The sequence below is a fragment of the Mobula birostris genome, chromosome 4, assembly GCF_030028105.1.
Source record: "Mobula birostris isolate sMobBir1 chromosome 4, sMobBir1.hap1, whole genome shotgun sequence".
Lineage (NCBI taxonomy): Eukaryota > Metazoa > Chordata > Chondrichthyes > Myliobatiformes > Myliobatidae > Mobula > Mobula birostris.
In genome coordinates, this window is record NC_092373.1 from 63,823,407 (window position 1) to 63,842,022 (window position 18,616).

The following is an 18,616-nucleotide window of genomic DNA, read 5'->3' on the forward strand; positions in this document are numbered from 1 at the left end:
GCCAGGCCCACAGCCTGGACCCTTGCCCTGGCATGCACCACATTTCATTCTGGAACCTGAATCAGGTTTTGGACTAATGAATAAGCCAGAAGCCAAACTGTTGTGGATTTAATATTTCAATAATATTTGAGTAATCTTGTATCTTGTTTGTGCGTGCGTATATATATATATATATATATATAGTTTGATTAAGCATTCTTGTTCATTTAAATAATTCATAATGAGTTATATGTACTGTATAAATACGTGAATTGCATACATCATCACGCAACCACGTGATATGGTCGCACATTGCTTAAAGTAAATATGAAGTTAGATCTGCATTCACAGATTCCCGTGATTTCCTTGAAGTAGTTTAATGTTTTGACGTTACAAAACATAACAGAAACCATCAAGTTTTATAAACAGTGCTGGATTATTAGATTGTTATTGTATTTTGGTAAAAAGAAAAATATGAAAATTGTGTCATGTTGTTGTGGAAAATATGTCATTCCTACCCTGCTCTGATATTCTAATGAAAGAGTGCAAAGAGGAATTACATGAATGTTGCCAGGACTTCAAGCCTGAGTTATAAGGAGAGACTGTGCAGGTGAGGACTCTTTTGATATAAATATAGGAGAAAGAGGAGTAACCTTGTGGGGTGATATAAAATGATGAATGGCATAGAAAGGGTTAATGCATGTAGTTTTTTTCCTGGAGTACATAACTCTAGAAAACAAGAGGACGTAACTAGAAAACTAGAGGACATAAGTTTAAGGTGAGAGGGGAAAGATTTATAAGGGACCTGAGGGGCAAACTCCTCATGCAGAGGCTGGTGTGTATATCAAAGGAGCTGCAAAAGAAAGCAATTGAGGTATATAGGTATAATAACAAAACTTAAAAGACATTTAGATAAGTACATGGATAGGAAAGGTGTTATGTTTTGTACCTCCAAAACTAATCAAAAGAAAAACACAGAAGTTGGACCAAAAGAAGCTGCAGGGGGTCGTAAATTTAGTTGGCTCCATCTTGGGCACTAGCCTACAAATTACCCAGGACATCTTCAAGGAGCGGTGTCTCAGAAAGGCAGCGTCCATTATTAAGGACCTCCAGCATCCAGGGCAAGCACTGTTCTCACTGTTACCATCAGGTAGGAGATACAGAAGCCTGAAGGCACACACTCAGCGATTCAGGAGCAGTTTCTTCCCCTCTGCCATCTGATTCCTAAATGGACATTGAACCCTTGGACACTACCTCACTTTAAAAAAAAAAATATATTATTTGTTTTTTGCACGATTTTTAATCTATTCAAAAAAGAATTACTTATTTACTTATTATTTTTTCTTCTATGTTATGTATTGCATTGAACTTCTGCTACTTAGTTAACAAATTTCACGTCACATGCTCGTATTAATAAACCTGATTCTGATCTTCCGGTGTCTATTTACTTTTTACTTTAGTGAGGTGCTCATACATAATCAGGTGGTGTAATGATACATGCCATTCACGTACTTCTTACATAAAACCCAAAATGAATTATGTAAGCAAAGAATGCTTAATCAAAAATATATTTACAATATTACTCAAATATTACTGAACTATTAAATACGCTACACCCCACCCAACTTAGCTATAAACTCCAATTCCATGAAGAATGTATCTCCATTCAAACATGTAACGTATTGCTCTCTAGTCATCTATACATTTATATAAACACAGTATATTATATCATACAACTACTATATAGACATCTACAGTATTGTAAATTTTAAATTGTCCCATTCAGGCCTAAATATTTCATTGTTCTGGAGGATTTCTTACTCTTGGGAGATAATGTCTTTTCTGATGAGAGGTCACTCTGCTTGGCAGATGAGACTTGTGGCTGTGAAACAATCTCATGTTCTGGGACCTCCTTTATGGTGGTTGTAAGAGATGACTCCAGGACTTAAGGATGTAGTTCTGACAGCTCTGGACAACTTTCACAATTGACTCTGCTCTCCTCAACTGATTGATATGTCATCTCCAGATGACATCAGACACCATCTCTACTGTGTAGGAGAGTTGGTCCAGTTCTGTCCTTAATCTTTCCAAGTACCAACTTTAGATCATCTCTGTAGTCCCTTGCCAGGTCTGCTTGTCCAGGAGTGAAACATCGAACCTTCTTGTTTAAGGAGCTCTCAATTTGCTTCAGCTGCTTATCTTGCATAATCCTTCTGAGATTGGGTTTGAGGAGATCCTAGTGTGAACACAAGTGACGACCCAGGAACAGCACAGCTGGTGAGTTGTTGGTTGTGGAGTGTGCTGCATTGCGATATGCAAGGAGGAAATTGGCGAGCTTCTGATTCAGTGTCAGTGTAGTGTGTTCTGCTGCCATTGCTCGCAGTGTTTTCTTTAGTCTCTGGACAAACCTTTCCGCCAAACCATTTGTAACTGAGTGGTATGGTGTCTTATTCCATTCACTTTCAGGAATGACTGGCCCTGTTCTGCAACAAGTTGTGGTCCATTGTCACTGACTAAGTATTCTTGAACACCAGTCTCTGAAATGAGGATTCTCCACAGATCAACAGTGTGTGAGACTGTAGCGGAGGCTATTGAAAACACCTCTGGCCACTTTGTAGCTGCATCCACTACTATCAATAAATTTGTATCGATGAATTGTCCGGCAAAGTCCACATGAGTCCTCTGCCAGGGCAAGGCCGGCTATTCCCAGAGATGGCGATGCGGTGCTCTTGGCATCCAGAAAAGTGCATGGTAGCTGCTCGATCTACTGATCTACCCCAGGCCACCAGACTAAGCTTTGGGCCAATACTTTCACTTTGACCACACTTAGATAACCAGCATGTAGCTCTTCCAACACTTTAGCTCTTAGCTTGGATGGTACAACAACTCTCAATCCCCACATAAGGCAACCCCCATCAAAGATACATTCATCCCAGTGCTGCTACAAATGGGGGAGCTGGAGCTTCTTCTGCACATTCCAGGTATCTTGGTTTACCACATAGAAATAAGACAGTGTGGGGTCTTTTCTGGTTTCCCGTTGGATCGTCTCTGCAGTAATAGGAAGTCCTTTGATTTGCATCAGGGAGAATACATCAAGAGGAGTATCCTCTTTAGTAAAATTTTAAGGTATTTTCTTGTCCAAGGGTAAATGGGACATTCCATCATCATTTCCATGATTAGTTGTCTTCTTGAATTTGATCTTGTAATTGTGACCTCCAGGAAAATGAACCCATCTCTGCATTTGTGCTGCTGCTATTTGTGGAACACCCCTCTGTCGATCGAAAGTGGATCTAGTGATTGATGATCAATAATGAGGGTACACCCTCTACCAAACAAGTATTTGTTCAGAAACCAGTGTGTAATTTTTCTCTGCAGTGGTAAAGGAATGTGATGCAAAGGCTGTGGGGCGTTCACTTCCATCACTCACAACGTGACATGACTGCATCTATATCATGAGGTGAGGCATCACAGGCAAGCTTTACTGGATGATGTTGATCATAACGTGTGAGTGCAGTATCAGACATCACCATTTCTTTTGTCTTTTGGAAAGCCACCTCACATTGCTTTGTCCATGCCAATTCTATTACAGTAATTGACAAATCCCAACAAGAACCACAATTGTGACACATCCTTTGTCTTTGGAGCATTTACCACTGCAGGAATTCTCTCAGCGCACTTGTGTAAACCTTGTGCATCAATGGTGTGACCACAGTAAATGATGCTTGGTTTAAAGAATTCACACTTGTAGTGCTGTGCTTGGAGTCCATAATCTTTTGAACACTGTTTTGAGATTTTGGTGTTATACCTTGTCATCCTCACTAGTGACAATGTTGTCATCCAGTTAACACTGGGTGCCTGGGCAGCCTTGCAGCACCTGATTCATAGCTTTCTGCTAGAGTGCAGGTGCAGATGTTACTCCAAAAATAGGCCGATTATACTGATAAAATCCTTTTGATTGTTTACGGTGAGAAACATTTTGGATTCTTCTTCCATCTTCGTCTGTAGGTAGACCTCAGCTAAGTCCACATTGCTGAAGTGTTTCCCTCTAGAAAGGTTTGCAAAGATATCCTTTATCCTGGGCAGAGGATATTAATCTACTTTAAGTACAAGGTTGATGGTGACCATCCCCATAGATCCTGACAGACCCATTGTTCTCAGCCACTGGGACTACTGGCTCCACCCAACCTTGAAAATAATCCCTTCGCCTCCATGTGATCTTGCTCACTGACTATTTTATCTCAGATGGTATAAGGAACCGGGTGGCTTTGGAAAACTTAAGTGTTGCATTTTCATTTAATAGTATTTCACCGTTGATATGTTTGGGGTTTCCAATGCCACCTTTGAACATTGCTGTGGCATCACCCAGTACCTTCCTTTATTCACCTACAGCTGACCCTGTTGCAAGGGATGTGGTATGCAAGATGGATCAAATTGTAGTTTTCTCAGCCAGCCATGACCCCACAATGCTGGCTGTCCTGATTTTACCACATACAAGCCCAACTGGCCTTGTTGGTTGTATTTCATTATTAGGAATGTCAATTCTACATGACTTATTTTTCTTCATTATAAGTTTTTAGTTGGATTTCTGTGGGTTTCAGTTCAGCACCATTGAAATGCCTTTCAAACTCATTTTGTGGAATGACTGAAATGGCTAAGTCAGTGTTCAATTCCATTTTAATTAATTTTTCATTCACTTCTGGTATGAGCTATATTGCTTGTCTTTTGTCAGTTTTCATATTGTAAATCTTAAGGCTACTCAGTCTTGAGCCTGTTTAATCATGATCAGATTTTTCATCAACGGCAGCAGATTAGTACTCTTTCTGAAACTGCAACTTGACTTTTTAATCTTTTTCTCTTCCCTGAGCAGTCTTATTTTTTGTCTGCCCAGTATGTTCTTTGTATGTGTCCTACTTTGTTGCATTTTCTGCAAGTTTTACCTTTAAATCTGCATTGCTCTGGTGTATGTAAGCCCCTGTAACAAAGGTAACACAACTTGTTCATTCAGTCAGGTTTCTGTGTCATGTGTTTCAAGTTTTGTTCATGCTTACTTTCATTCCTCACTGCATTCAATTGCATCTCTGTTTGCTGTTTCCATTAATACAGTGATTTAAACTGCTCTTTTAAATGTGAGCTGTGGTTCAGTTAGGAGTCATTTTTGAAAGCTTTCTTGTAAGATTCCACAAACTAAACAACCTCTCAGTGCATCATTAAGCCCATCACTGAACTGACAATGCTCAGACAATTTCTTCAATTCAGGCTCATCAACTGGAATGGATGCCCCTTCTTTTTGATTCCATTTATGTAACCTAAAGTGTTCTGTAATCAATTGTGGTTTTGGTTCTAGGTGTTCCTGCATTACTTTCACAATATCAGGAAAGCTCATTTTGGCTGGTTTGGTTGGAGCAGTTAAATTTCTAAGCAGAATGTATATTCTTCCAGCAAATGCATCCAGAAAAACTGACACTCATTGCTCATCAGCTATTCCATTTGCTTTAAAATACTGCTCAATTTGTTCAGTATACTCCGTCCAGTTATCAGTTGTTTGATCAAATGAGTCTATCTTTCTGATGTAGCCACCATTTCTGTTTTTTTTGTATTTATTATTATCACCTGGTACTCACTGTTTATTAACTCATGAATTTCCTTCATTTTCGGCCTCTTTTTTTCAAATCTTCAGAAGATTTCCTCATCTTCTGAAGAGATACATGCTGTGCCTTTTTGAAAAACTCAAACATCTCTTGCTTGTGAAGAATAAAAGCATGCTGTGCTTAACCAGGTAGGTAGTTATCTTGGTTTTGTTCTGGAACTACCTCGAACACTGCTGTTACATTTTGTACCTCCAAAAATGAATTGAAAGCAAAACACAGGATTCCAGGGATTGTGTACTTAGTTTCTTTTATTTAGTGAGGCACGCATATATGATGTGGTAGTGTTATTATGTATGCCATTCACATACTGTACTTCTTACAGATATTACTGAAATTTAAATATTCTACAAATGTTTATGGGGATATGGGCCAAACATTGGAAAATGGGACTAGCTTAGATGGGCATTTTGGTTAGCATGGATGAGTTGGGATGAAGAGCATATTTCCATGTTGTGTTATTCTATGGTTCTGTGAAAACCATCTCCATATCAGAATGGAATGAGCGCCTTTCTGGAGAGGTTAAAGCAAAAGTTTTTACTTTCTCTAAAGTTATTGGTAATGTGAAGACAGAAAAAGCAATAATTTGTTATGAAAATCAGTTCAAGTTACCTTTTCAAAATGTCCCTGATGAGGAAAAAAATGTTAATGAGAAGTTATAGACTAAACACAAGGATACTACATAGATCACTGGCTAAAATAATTTTGAAACTTGTATAAGAGGTCATAAAGCTAATATCAAATAAGTTTAGCTGGTGCGAGAATATGACATACCCTATTTTTTATGCTTTATTTTTGACTGAAGTTTGATCTTTTACACCACAGAGATGACCTTTCTTTGGAACATCTGCAAATTTTATGTTAGAGAAAGTTATGCCTGCAAGATAAGTGAAATAATATATTCAGTTTTGTGCATTGAGTCACATTTGTATTTACGATACTTGAAGTATCCGAGGTTGCATCAAAGTTCAAAGTAAATTTATTATCATAGTCCATAAATGTCACCATATACACCCCTGAGTTTCATTTTCTTGCAGGCATTCACATTAAATACAGAGAAACACAACAGAATCAATGAAAAACTGCAAACAAGGACTGACAAACAATGCGCAGAAGAGAACAATTTGTGCAAATAGAAAATGAATGAAAGAATGAACGAATAAATAAATAATAAATATTGAGAACATGAGCTGTGTTATCCTTGAAAGTCAGTCCATAGGTTGTGGAATCAGTTCAATGTTGGGGTGAGTGAAATTATCCACTGTGGTTCAGGAACCTGATGATTGAGGGGCAATAACTTCACGTTGAAGTACTAAAAAAAATTAAACTAAAGAAAAGAATTGACATTTCCAGGAGATCTTAGATTTGTCAAGAAGTTACCAAAATTTGGATGTTCCCAAAATCAGCTATACCTGTGCATGCATTACAACATGCACATAGCAATTTATCTCACCCATTGAATAAGCTGAGTAGGTATTGTAAGTACCTACTCTCTTAATTGATGAAAATATAGTCAGCATTGCAATAATGGAATCATGGAAAAATGTGAAAACACTTACTCCACTGAGTCCATGATTTCTTGGCTGAAATAGGGTCTCCAGCCTAATCCCACCTTCCAGCATGAGATCATATCCCTTCAGGGGAAGGCCCATTAAATAGATATCCACATACTTGGGATGTATTGGATGATCTGGCTTATTGAAATCTGACTACTCAAATTGTCCCATACCTTTTTAAAGTGTTTTTCAGTTTAGTAATAGTAATAATAATAAAATATTTCATGGTGTTCATTAATGACTGGATATAGTATATGCTCTAGATTAATTATGGGTAGTGAGTCAGTAAATATTTGATGAAATGATAGAGTTGTAGAAAGTGTATCTAGAGTAATACCACATGAGGAGCTGTAGAAAATTGATGCTTCTGACTTGCGGAGAAATTAGCTTAAGGATAGTTTTTGGGAATGGAGCTCTTATGCATCCCAGGGGCTGCCTGTACTGTATAAATGTAACACATGTTTTTTGCCTTTTTCGCAATGATTCCTAAAGCTTTGCTATCCTCTGGGTGATAAAGTCTTTTCTTCTCTCCTCTCCACTTCTTTAAATCTGTAGCCCCTAGTTTTTGGCCTCTCTGGTAGGGAAGGTAGGTCCTTTCTGATATTTTCTGTCCATCTCCTCATAGTTTTCTACAACTCATTCAAGTCTCCTCCCAGGCTTTACTACATGACAGAAAACAACCATTCCTTATCCATTTTTGCCTCATATATAAAAAATTCCAGTTTGAGCACATTCTTCATAGGTCACATCCCTATTGAGTGCAGCTGCATCTCTGCCTTCTAATGATCTGTGTACAAACTCTCTTCTCCAACAGTTCTGGATATCCTCCCAATAATTGTTTTTTTTTTACTTTATTGCACATCCACAGATTCATTGCTTGATACATTTGGAAATTATTGCCTGGAAGTTCATCCTTGGACATAAGCAATAAGTATGGTTTAAAATGCCATCAGCATGCTCTGTGCAGCCTCTGGATTTCATTCCATGGACAATATTTGAGGCAGAGTATAATAAGCTCAATAGGGCTGCACAATGCAGTTTGCATAGCCACCTGAGAATAATTTTCAAAGTATATATACTGACCATGTTGTTATTCTAGTAACTATCAGCAGTTATTATTATCAATAGTGTGCTGATTGTATTCAAATTTCTTGGGCTCATAGCCCTCCCCCCCACCCAAATCACTCTCATTCTGCTCCACATCCATGAAATGTGAAATACTCAAGATTAAATATTGAACCTGGTGTAGTGTAAGTCTTCCTGCCTTGCTCTGAGATTCTTCTGGTATCATATTCCTCCTGTGCTCTTTGTAAGCTTTCCTTAACATGTCCTCCTGGAGTTGGAACCAAATGCAGGCAGCATGTGACAGAATTGGCCACTGGTAATCAAATCCTACCGAGTGCTCAAATTACGGTCACCCGGACACAATTTCATTCTATTCAACCCTAAATATAATCTTAAGTGAAACTTAAAGGATCAAGAGTGGATGAAACATGCAGACTGATGAAGTACTTTAAAGACTACAACTGCTATAGCCACAGAAAATTTAAGCACAAACTAAATCTGTGTAAACACTCTTTAAAAAATAAAGTATAATTTGGTGTAAAGCAGTATCTCATACTGAAGATTCCATGCGAATGATAATTGTCCATGGCCTCTACTATCGTGATGAGGCCACACTCAGGTTGAAGGATCAACACCTATATTCCATCTGGGCAGCCTCCAGGCATGAATCGATGGCATGAACATCGATTTCTCAAACTTGCCACCCCTCTCTCCTTCACCATTTCCTATTCTATTTCCCTCTCTCACATTATCTCCTTACCTGCCCATCACCTCCCACTGTCACTCCTCCCCCTTCCCTTCTTTCCCATGGCCTTTTGTCCTCTCCGATCAGATTTCTCCTCCAGCCCTTTATCTCTTTCACCAATTGACTTCCCTGCTCTTTACTTCATCTCTCCCCCTCTCCTGGTTTCACCTATCACCTACTACCTTCTAATTCTTGTTCCCTCCCCCCATCTTCTTACTCTGACTTATCTCTTTCTCCAGTCCTGATGAAGGGTCTCAGCCCAAAACATTGACTGTTTACTCTTTTCCATGGATGCTGCCTGGCCTGCTGAGTTCCTCCAACATCTTGTGTGTATTACCATGCAAATATTCATTGTATCATGAACATTGGGCAATAGACACTTTGAGAAGAAGAACCAAATGGGTGATACAGAATAATGCAGCATGATAAGCTGGCTATTGATTGGAAAAATGTGCAGGTATCAAGATAAGTTGTGAACATGAAGAAAGCAAATGTGTTTTGAAAAAGGCCAGTCGAAAAGTGTTACGTTGCATAAAACACTTGCTTGGATTTCTAGCATCTGCAGATTTTCTCGTCTAGGTTGCATAAAGATCATTTTGAGAGTTGATCATGATATAGAAGTCTCTCTTCATTATAGAAATGCTGATAAGCTCAGAGCGCTAGGGAATGCTAATGGAACTTACATTATGCCCGCAGTGACTAATTCTCTTGTGAGATTTGTTTTATTTAGGTGCTCCTTTACACAGCATTGCATCAATGTACCAAGTTATTATTTAAAACAACTTTTTGATACTATCTTTTAATTCCCTTAGTTTCTGTCTTTTTTTTACTTTTGCTGGAAGTAAATACTTAGGCTTTATTTGGGCTTTTCCCAATCAATTATGAAACCATTCTACCTGATCACTGAGATGATCCATTTAATTATTGTTTCATTTGTACTGTCCCTCCTATCAGTTTCACAATATATTATATTTTCACCCCTAACAATTTTCCTAGGTGCCAAAACTTCTTGATTTCATTGATGGCAATTAAGTTCACTGACATTGAAGATATTTGATGCTTTGTTTATAAATAGGAAGCAATAGATTCCATCATCACAGTTTCTATTATTTTAAGTAATCTCAAGCTTTACTTCAAAATTGAATCATTTTTACCAATATGGAGACTTCCAAAACATTTGACTTATTATCCATAATGAGTACATTTGCAGGCAAGTTGAAGACTGATTTGACAATGGTGTCTTCTGCATTGTCAAATTTCAAGCCTAGTGAATGCGTTGCAAAACAATATTACTGAAATTTCCAAAAATAAAATTGCAGCTTCACTTTTTAGGTTAGCATAATATTTCTGATCCTACTCACTATCAACAATTGATCATTTATTTTCTTCATTAACTTTATAATTTTTGAAACAAATTGCACGTTATTACAACTACACAATTAACCAAGGAACATACTCTGGTTGCTGTCAATTGAACTGCCAAGTTCTCAAAGCAACACCAAAGATATGGTTTCCCTCAGTCTCTCCTTTCATTATGGCTTGCTTGTTTCATGTCATGATCTGACCCATGTTGACCCTGCGACAGATGCCTTGCTGTGACTTACTCAGCCTCATAAGTAACAGGATTGAGTTCATGAAATATGATGCAACAACAGCATCAAGACTCATCTAATCATGAACGTTATATTTGTTTCTAAAATACATTGTATTTTTAATTCAGAATTTAAATTTAAAATATGCACAGTAGAACACTGAAGCCAAGCCAAATAATCCATAATGCTAAATTTATATGAGAAGTTCATCCACACACAGCAGAGAGATTATGCAGCCATCACGATGTTTACTTTCAGAATTCCATACCAAGAGAAAGGAAAGAAAGTGACCTTGGGTTATAGCAAAAGGGCAAACCATTTCATAGCATGTAGTGCACTGAGTAGTTATACTATACCAATAAATAGTAAATAATTTACTTAGACTAGGAAGAGTAAGTGAAATATATTTAATTATTGTGGCAGTTACTAATTATTTGAACCAATAGGGTGGCAGAACATATGACACAAGTGATAGCAATTGCATCCAATTTAAAGTGAGTTAGATTTCAGACAACATTGCTTTTCTTTGAAATAAAGCAAGATATGGACAATACTGACATGAAGTGAACATATTTATATACAAGAGCATGTTGCAATTACAGATTTAAGAAGGGCACAATTTTTCTGATAGGTTGTCTTTCCTAATTCTGTAGCATTTCTTGGATTCCTTTCCAGGAGCTTGCTTGGAGTTATGTTCTTTAATGAGCATCCTGGCTCTAAATATATCTATGTTTTCATCCAGCCAGTGGAAAGGTTCCTGGGTATCGAGGAACCTTCTCCCGTGTGACCTCACCTGCCACCATATGAGCCTCTGCATCCAGCACATCATTCTTCACAACTTCTGCCACCTTCAACGGGACCTTACCACCAAACACATCTTTACTTCACTCCCCCACTCTCTACTTTCCACAGGGATTGCTCTCTTCTTGATTCCCTTGTCCATTCGTTCCTCCCCACTAATCTCCCTCCTGGCACTTATCTCCACAAGCAGAAGATGTACTACACCTGCCTATTTCACTTCCTCCCTCACCTTCATTCACAACCCCAAACAGTTCTTCCAGATGAGACAACACTTCACCTGAGAATATACTATATTCAGTGCTCCAGATGTGGCCTGCTCTACATTGGTGAAACCCAATGTAGATTGGAGGGCCGCTTTGTTGAGCACCTTCGCTCCATCTGTAGAAAGCAGGATTTCCCAGTGGCCAACCATTTTAATTCAAATTCCCATTCCCATGTGACTGTCCATGGCCTCCTCTCCTGCCACGATAAGGCCACACTCAGGTTGGATGAGCAATACATCATATTTCATTTGGGTAGCCTCCAACCTGATGGCATGAACACTTACAGTATTTTTTTTTTCACCTACCCCTCCACTCTTCTTCAATTCCCTACTCTAGCTCCCCCTTACCTCCTCTCTTCTCCTCACCTGCCAATCTTGTCTGCCTGCTGCCTCCCTACCCTTTCTCCTATGGTCCACTCTTTTCTCCTATCGGATTCCTTCTTCTCCAAACCTTTATCTTTCCCACCTATCACCTTCCAGCTTTTTATTGCATCACCCTCCCCCACCCATCTGGCTTCAGCTATCACCTTCCAGCTTGTACTCCTTCCCCTCATCTCCACTCTCTTATTCTGGCTTCTTTCTCCTTCTTTTCCAGCCCTGATGGAGGATCCCAGCCCAAAAAGTTGACTGTTTACTCTTTTTCATCAATGCTGCCTGGCCTGCTGAGTTCCTCCAGCATCTCAGGTGTGTTGCTCGGATTTCCAGCATCTGCAGATTTCCTCTTGTTTGTAATTGTCCCAGTAATTGTTTTTCTTCTTTACGGTTCGATCTGACTTCAAAGCGGAACCACTGGATGCTGGCTACCGTCTCTCACATTAGTCTCAGCCCATCTTTGCGATCCTGAGGCCAAATATAAGAACTAATACTGCACTAAAGTGTGTTTGCTTCTCTTCAAATGAATATAATGTTGCAAATTTATTGTTACACCCTGGTCTTCATTTCAACAAATGTATTAGTCTGATTACATTTTGTATGTTACAATTTGAAATATATTTGAGGCTGATCTCACTTCATTTGATAGGAAGTGGGACATTGGCCAATGTCATCTGATGCTCCAGCTTTGGCAGCTACTCCTCTACCTCTGCTTTAAGAAAGTATGGTGCAGGCCTAGGCTCTTAATAGACAAGTTTGGTATCCTGGCAGACGTGGCTATGGTAATGTTTCTAATATAAGGATTAAGTACGCAGACTGTGTTAACAGCTTCACAAACAACGAGTTTATGACACCTCCCTCCCCTTTCCCAATCCATTTCTGGCACTTCCCTTCCCTTTCTCGATCCCTCAGTCTCCATCCCTGGAGAGAAACTGTCGACTGACATCTTTTATAAATTACCGATTCTCATGTCAAAACATTTTACATTACAGTCTATAGTTATATTTTAAAGAGAAACCCTTTGAACTAAAATTTCTAATGCATCAGCAAAAAATGGGTTGTATTGCAGGGGCAACATGTCTGTTCATGCTCATCTTAATGGAAACAAAATTCTGCTGTTCCCAAGGACCATGAGCAAGTCTTCTATGCAAAAGGAAAAGGAAAGACACTTCCTCTGCTAGGTGTGAAATTGTGGAGGGATGAAATCGGGTAGGCAGCTGGTTGTGATAGGGAAGGTTTGACAATTGGTCTTGGATTTGTGGGCACTAACAGGAAAAGGCAATATCTAGCAAGGGATGTTCAGGCTTCAGACTTGAAATTCAAATGTGATCAGCTCATTGGTGTTGTCTTGTGGGCTAATAGGGGTTGTGTGTGTGATCAGGGATCTTCATGAGGTAAGTGGTAGGATCAAAAACCAACAAAATATTTACATCACCAATTTGCAGGAGAATGATGTCCTAGTCTGCCTGGCAGCATTCAATGTTCACTCATACAGAGGCAAGTTATGACACTCATTTAGGACCTGTTTTAATGTGCTTTGCCAGCGCCATTAGATGGCTTTGAATGTATGAAGAAATTTTGCATGTGACATAAAATCATTTGTTGCATGCTGTTTGGCATCACAATACAAATTGGCTGTCTTGGACAATTTGTGCACCTTATATATGGACGACCTGCAGCAAAGTTATGAAACTATAATAGGGTTTTAGATTAAATTTGTTTGCCCTACATACATAAGCATTGCACCTCTTGAAAGATTTTCTAACCTTTTGAGTTGATTGATGTATTAAGATTCAAAAACTATTTGAAATTTGCAATTTGGTACTCAGGATTGTTTTGGCACACTGACAGCAAAATTGGCAAGAATTGCTGAAGTAATTTTCTGATAAATTAAGTTTACATATGCTGTATAATAAATTTAAATAAAAAAGCAGAGTAAATGTATTTAATGCAACTAATTATAACAGTGTTTTGCAGTTGAGTGTAAGGGCTATTGAGTCTAACTTGAGATTGTTTCATTTACTTGATGCATTCACACAATGACTTGAAGAAAGCAAAATTTATTTATTTATTAAAAATTTATTAAAGCAGGACTGGTCAGCAACTTTCAGCAGGCTGGATGGAGAGCGAGGTGTCTCCCAGTGGAGGTTGGTTGTAGGGGATTCGTAGCCCATTCTTTAGTTAGAGCCTTCAGCATTTTGGGCATCGAAGGAGAAAGGAAGAGGAGAGCCATCCGCAGTACCACCGATGCGGCAGAGAGGGCCTCGAGATGGCTGTGGCTCAAAAGAGGGGAGCCACTGGGTCATAAGTAGCTAGCCATCTGGACACAAGCTGGGGTCTGATCAGCCCCGGCTGGGTCACCTGGAGGAGGTTGTATGATGTTGAAAGACCCCAAACACCGGATGATTCCAGGAACATCACTGAAGATGTGTCCAGAAGCATCAATAGATGTATGTACACAGATTGGTCCTCTTTTGGAATGAAAATACAGATATATAAATCTGAGTTGTTATGAACTAATGAGGGAGATTTATCTTTTTTTTTGTACAGATAATTGAAACTTAAAGGTTTCCAGGATGAACTCAGAACTACTATTTAGTTCCATAAGCTTGTTCAGTCCTTAAGCTGAATCATTGCTGATCTCCACTTCAAATCTATGTACTTGCATTTGACCCAATGCCTTTGATATATCTGGTAGGCATAATCTATCACAAATAATTTATCACACTCAGTTTTGAAAGATTCAAGTGACTCCTGATTTGGCTTTTAGTAGAAGGGTCATAGAATGGAGAGGATAATGAAAGTTCAGATCTTCTCTGCTTGGGGAGAAAAATGTTTCCTGATTCGCACCTAAATGGCCTTGATTTAATTTTAATTATGCTCCCTTGCTCTGCTTTCTCCCAATAAAGGATGTCGTTTTGGTGTATCCAACAAAGAAAAGTACTTTTTACATATGTGAGACCTTGTTGAAATCATCCTTCAACTTTATAAACTAAATGGAACACATAAAAAGTTTATGCAACCTTGTCTCATAACTTAACCTCTTAAGCCCCATGTCATTGTTAAGAAGAACTGGCTTCTGGCTCCTTCAAGGACTGTATATCTTTGCTGTAGTTTGTTGGTCTAACTGAATGAAGTACTCCAGACGAATTTTGAGAAATGTGGATATAGGAATCTAGAATGAGAAGTGTTGCATACATAAAAAATCTCACTGGAATAACTGTTTTCTGAGACTAAACAGGGAAGCAGATGGAAAAGGTTGGCATAAATAAATGGAATGCTGAAGCACTACCTCCTCATCATTGTATTCCATTGCCCTTCAGCAACATTCCATTAGAGTTTTTGAATACATTTTGTACTTGCTTTTAGGCACATGGACAAGCAGGTCACTTGTTCTTTACTCAGCTTCTGTATGCTTACTATTGAGAATATATTCTAATTTTCCTTTTCTCTGAGCCAAGGATTTCACACTTTCCCAGAATGACCTCTGTCTGACAAAGTTTTATGCTCTCACCATATTGAAAATTGAGTTTGCTTCTATTCTTGAATCCTAAATTTTTTTCTGCCATTGTTCAGTTTTCAGGCTGAGCTGAAACTTCAGTTGAATTAGGACAGAGAAAATCTTGTAAAAGAAAATATGAAAATAAATGTTCATAACATTAATTTCTATGGTTTCAAGAAAATTAATATGAAAAATATTACAATGTATAATCTGAAAAAATAAAAACACTTTCCAGCTTGGATTTTTATTTGCGCTGATATTTTCAATTTTAAGTTCCTATGCGTGCAATTATAATAGTCACTGTATGTAAACTTGTGCTTAATTCTTGCTTCCCAACATTACAGGTGCAATGTCACAATTTTTCTATTTGCTTTTGTCTTGCTGTCTTGCATTACAGACAAACTTATTCATTAACCAGTTATTTTTCTTTGTTTTAGAAATTTTGTATGTTTTGCTCATTTATTACACTTAAAGTTAGCCACGAACATAGAAAATGTACACTTAAAGTGGCAACTGAATTTACTTGTACTCCTCAGTTGAATTATCACTGACAAGTATGCTTGCCTTGCTTCATTATGTGTAATACCACTGGAGCTGGATCAGTATAAAAAAAATTAAAGAGTATGGATATGGTGCACTTTTACTTCAAAACATGTTAATACTGAAACTATATAAAGGAATTCATAGGGCAACATTCATAATGGCTAAATCCAATCTCAACCTTTCACTGCGTCATCATCCCAATTGTCTCCCCAATTATCTAGCTTTTTAATTATCATGAAAATACATCTTTGTTATCATTTTGAAAATAGGGTAGAGGCATTATAATTCATTTTCATTTGTTTTGACAGAAGTTTTCATGGAGCAATGCCATAATTTCCATTGAAGAAGAACCATGACAGAATGGTTCCATTGCAATAGCAGGTCATAGGACAGCTGGAGCCATTAGTAATGGAATGAACGAGGAAAGCAAATGGGTATGTATGAAGAGCAAGGCTAAGAAAGCAGAATGACAACAGATGAGACCTTTATGAAAAAGATTGATCAACTAAAAAGAAATGGACAAATGAAGTGTATATAAGACATAAGCAAGGTTCCAAACACCGAAATAACTGGTAAAGGCAATAAACTAATGTGGGTAAAATGACAGATGAGATGACATTCACAAAAATCTTTTTGTGGCTTTCTACCACTACTGTATTGAAGGATGAATAGTATGTTGAAATTAATTATCACACTTGGCTGTAATGTTTTGTGTTACTGTAGTCATTTCTTAGTTTAGAGTGGTTGGCAAAGATTTGGAGCTTTGGAATTTAATCTGACCAAAAAAATTATTTTCAACATATATGTAGGTTCTTGGCAAGTTGTCTTATTAGGAGGCATTGAAAAAGGTGTTGGAGAGAACAGGTGCCCGGCTGGTCCGCTAGAACCTGTGCTAGGTTTGGGGCTGACTCTCATAGGCTGACTCTCCCATTGTTGCAACTCTCCAATGTTCATTCCCTGGAAGACAAACTGGGTTGCCTTCATCTGTAGCTGTCCCAATGCAAGATAAGGAACTGCTGCATGCTTTTAATTGCAGAAACATGGCTCCAGGACAACATACCAATCTTCAGGTGATGGTACTCAGGGACTTGTTCAGTAAATCAAAAGTTGCTGCAGACGCTGGGAATCCAGAACAACACACACAAAATGTTGGAGGAAATCAGCAGGTCAGGCAGCATCTATGGAGAGTAATAAATGGGGAACATTTCAGGCCAAGGTGCTTTACCAGGACTCTGTCAAGTAAATATTGTCTTTCACATTATTTATTTATTTTGTAACTTGAGGACATTTCTATGTTTTGCACCGTATTCTGCTGCAAAATAACACTTTTCATGACATTGTGATTCTGATTCTGACTCTCTTGATAGTGATGGTCATTGCTTTGTTCTTTGCATAATGCCAATATTACGTGCCACTTAGAAGCTCATACTCAACAGCAGAAAATAATATTTATTTACTTATTTAGAGATACAGTGCAGAGTAGGCCTTTCTGACCCTTTGAGCCACGCCACCAGCAATCCACCAATTTAACCCTACCCTAATCACAGGACATTTTACAATGACCAATTAGCCTACTAACAGATATGTCTTTGGACTGTGGAGGAAACGGGAGCACCCAGAGGAAACTGATGTGTTCCACAAAGAGGATGTACAAACTCCTTTCAGGGGATGATGGGGTTGAACTACAAACACCTACACTTCAAGCTGTAATAGCATAGTGCTTAACCTTACATTACCATGATGCCCAGTGTTAAAACCAGATGTAATAATTAATCTCAACTTCAAATTCTTCCTTCAGCATGGCAGAGGTAGAAAGACATAAAAAAAATTAATATGAGTGTCATCTATCATTTCACCCACACTTTGTTTCCTGCCAATAAATTCAGTTGTGTTTAGGTCACCTCCTTGTGGAATACTAAAAGTGATTCCAGGGCTGAGCATCTTCCTAATTGAAATGTATGTCCTTCAATCATAGAGTTATAGAGTAATCGAGTGCTACAGCACATAAACAGGCTCTTTGGCCCATCTAGTCAATGCCAAACTGTTAATCTGTCTAATCTTGTAGACCGGTATGTACTTGGAACATAGCTGTCCATCCCCTACCCATCCATGCACTTCTCCAAACTTCTCCAGAATGTTACAATTGAACGTGTCTCCACCACTTCTACTGGCAGCTCATTCCACACCCACAAAGCCTCTGAGTGAAGAATTTCCCCTCAGGTTCCCTTAAATATTTCACTTTTTACACTTAACCTATGACCTTAGTTCTAGTCTCACCCAACTTCAGTGGAAAAAGCCTACTTGCATTTACCCTGACGACACCCCTTATGACTTGGTATACAACGTTCAAAGTACAAAATGAATTTATTACCTAAGTACCTTTTTGTCACCATATACAATCCTGTGGCAATGTTCCCTCAAAGGCGTGTGTGTATGTGCGCACACACATTTTTTGCTACTAGTGCACAAAGGAATTTAAACTGCGCATAGCATGAAAGCTTGTCACCCTCTACTTCATTGGCATGTTAAGGTTATTTCATGATTGTAGCAAACA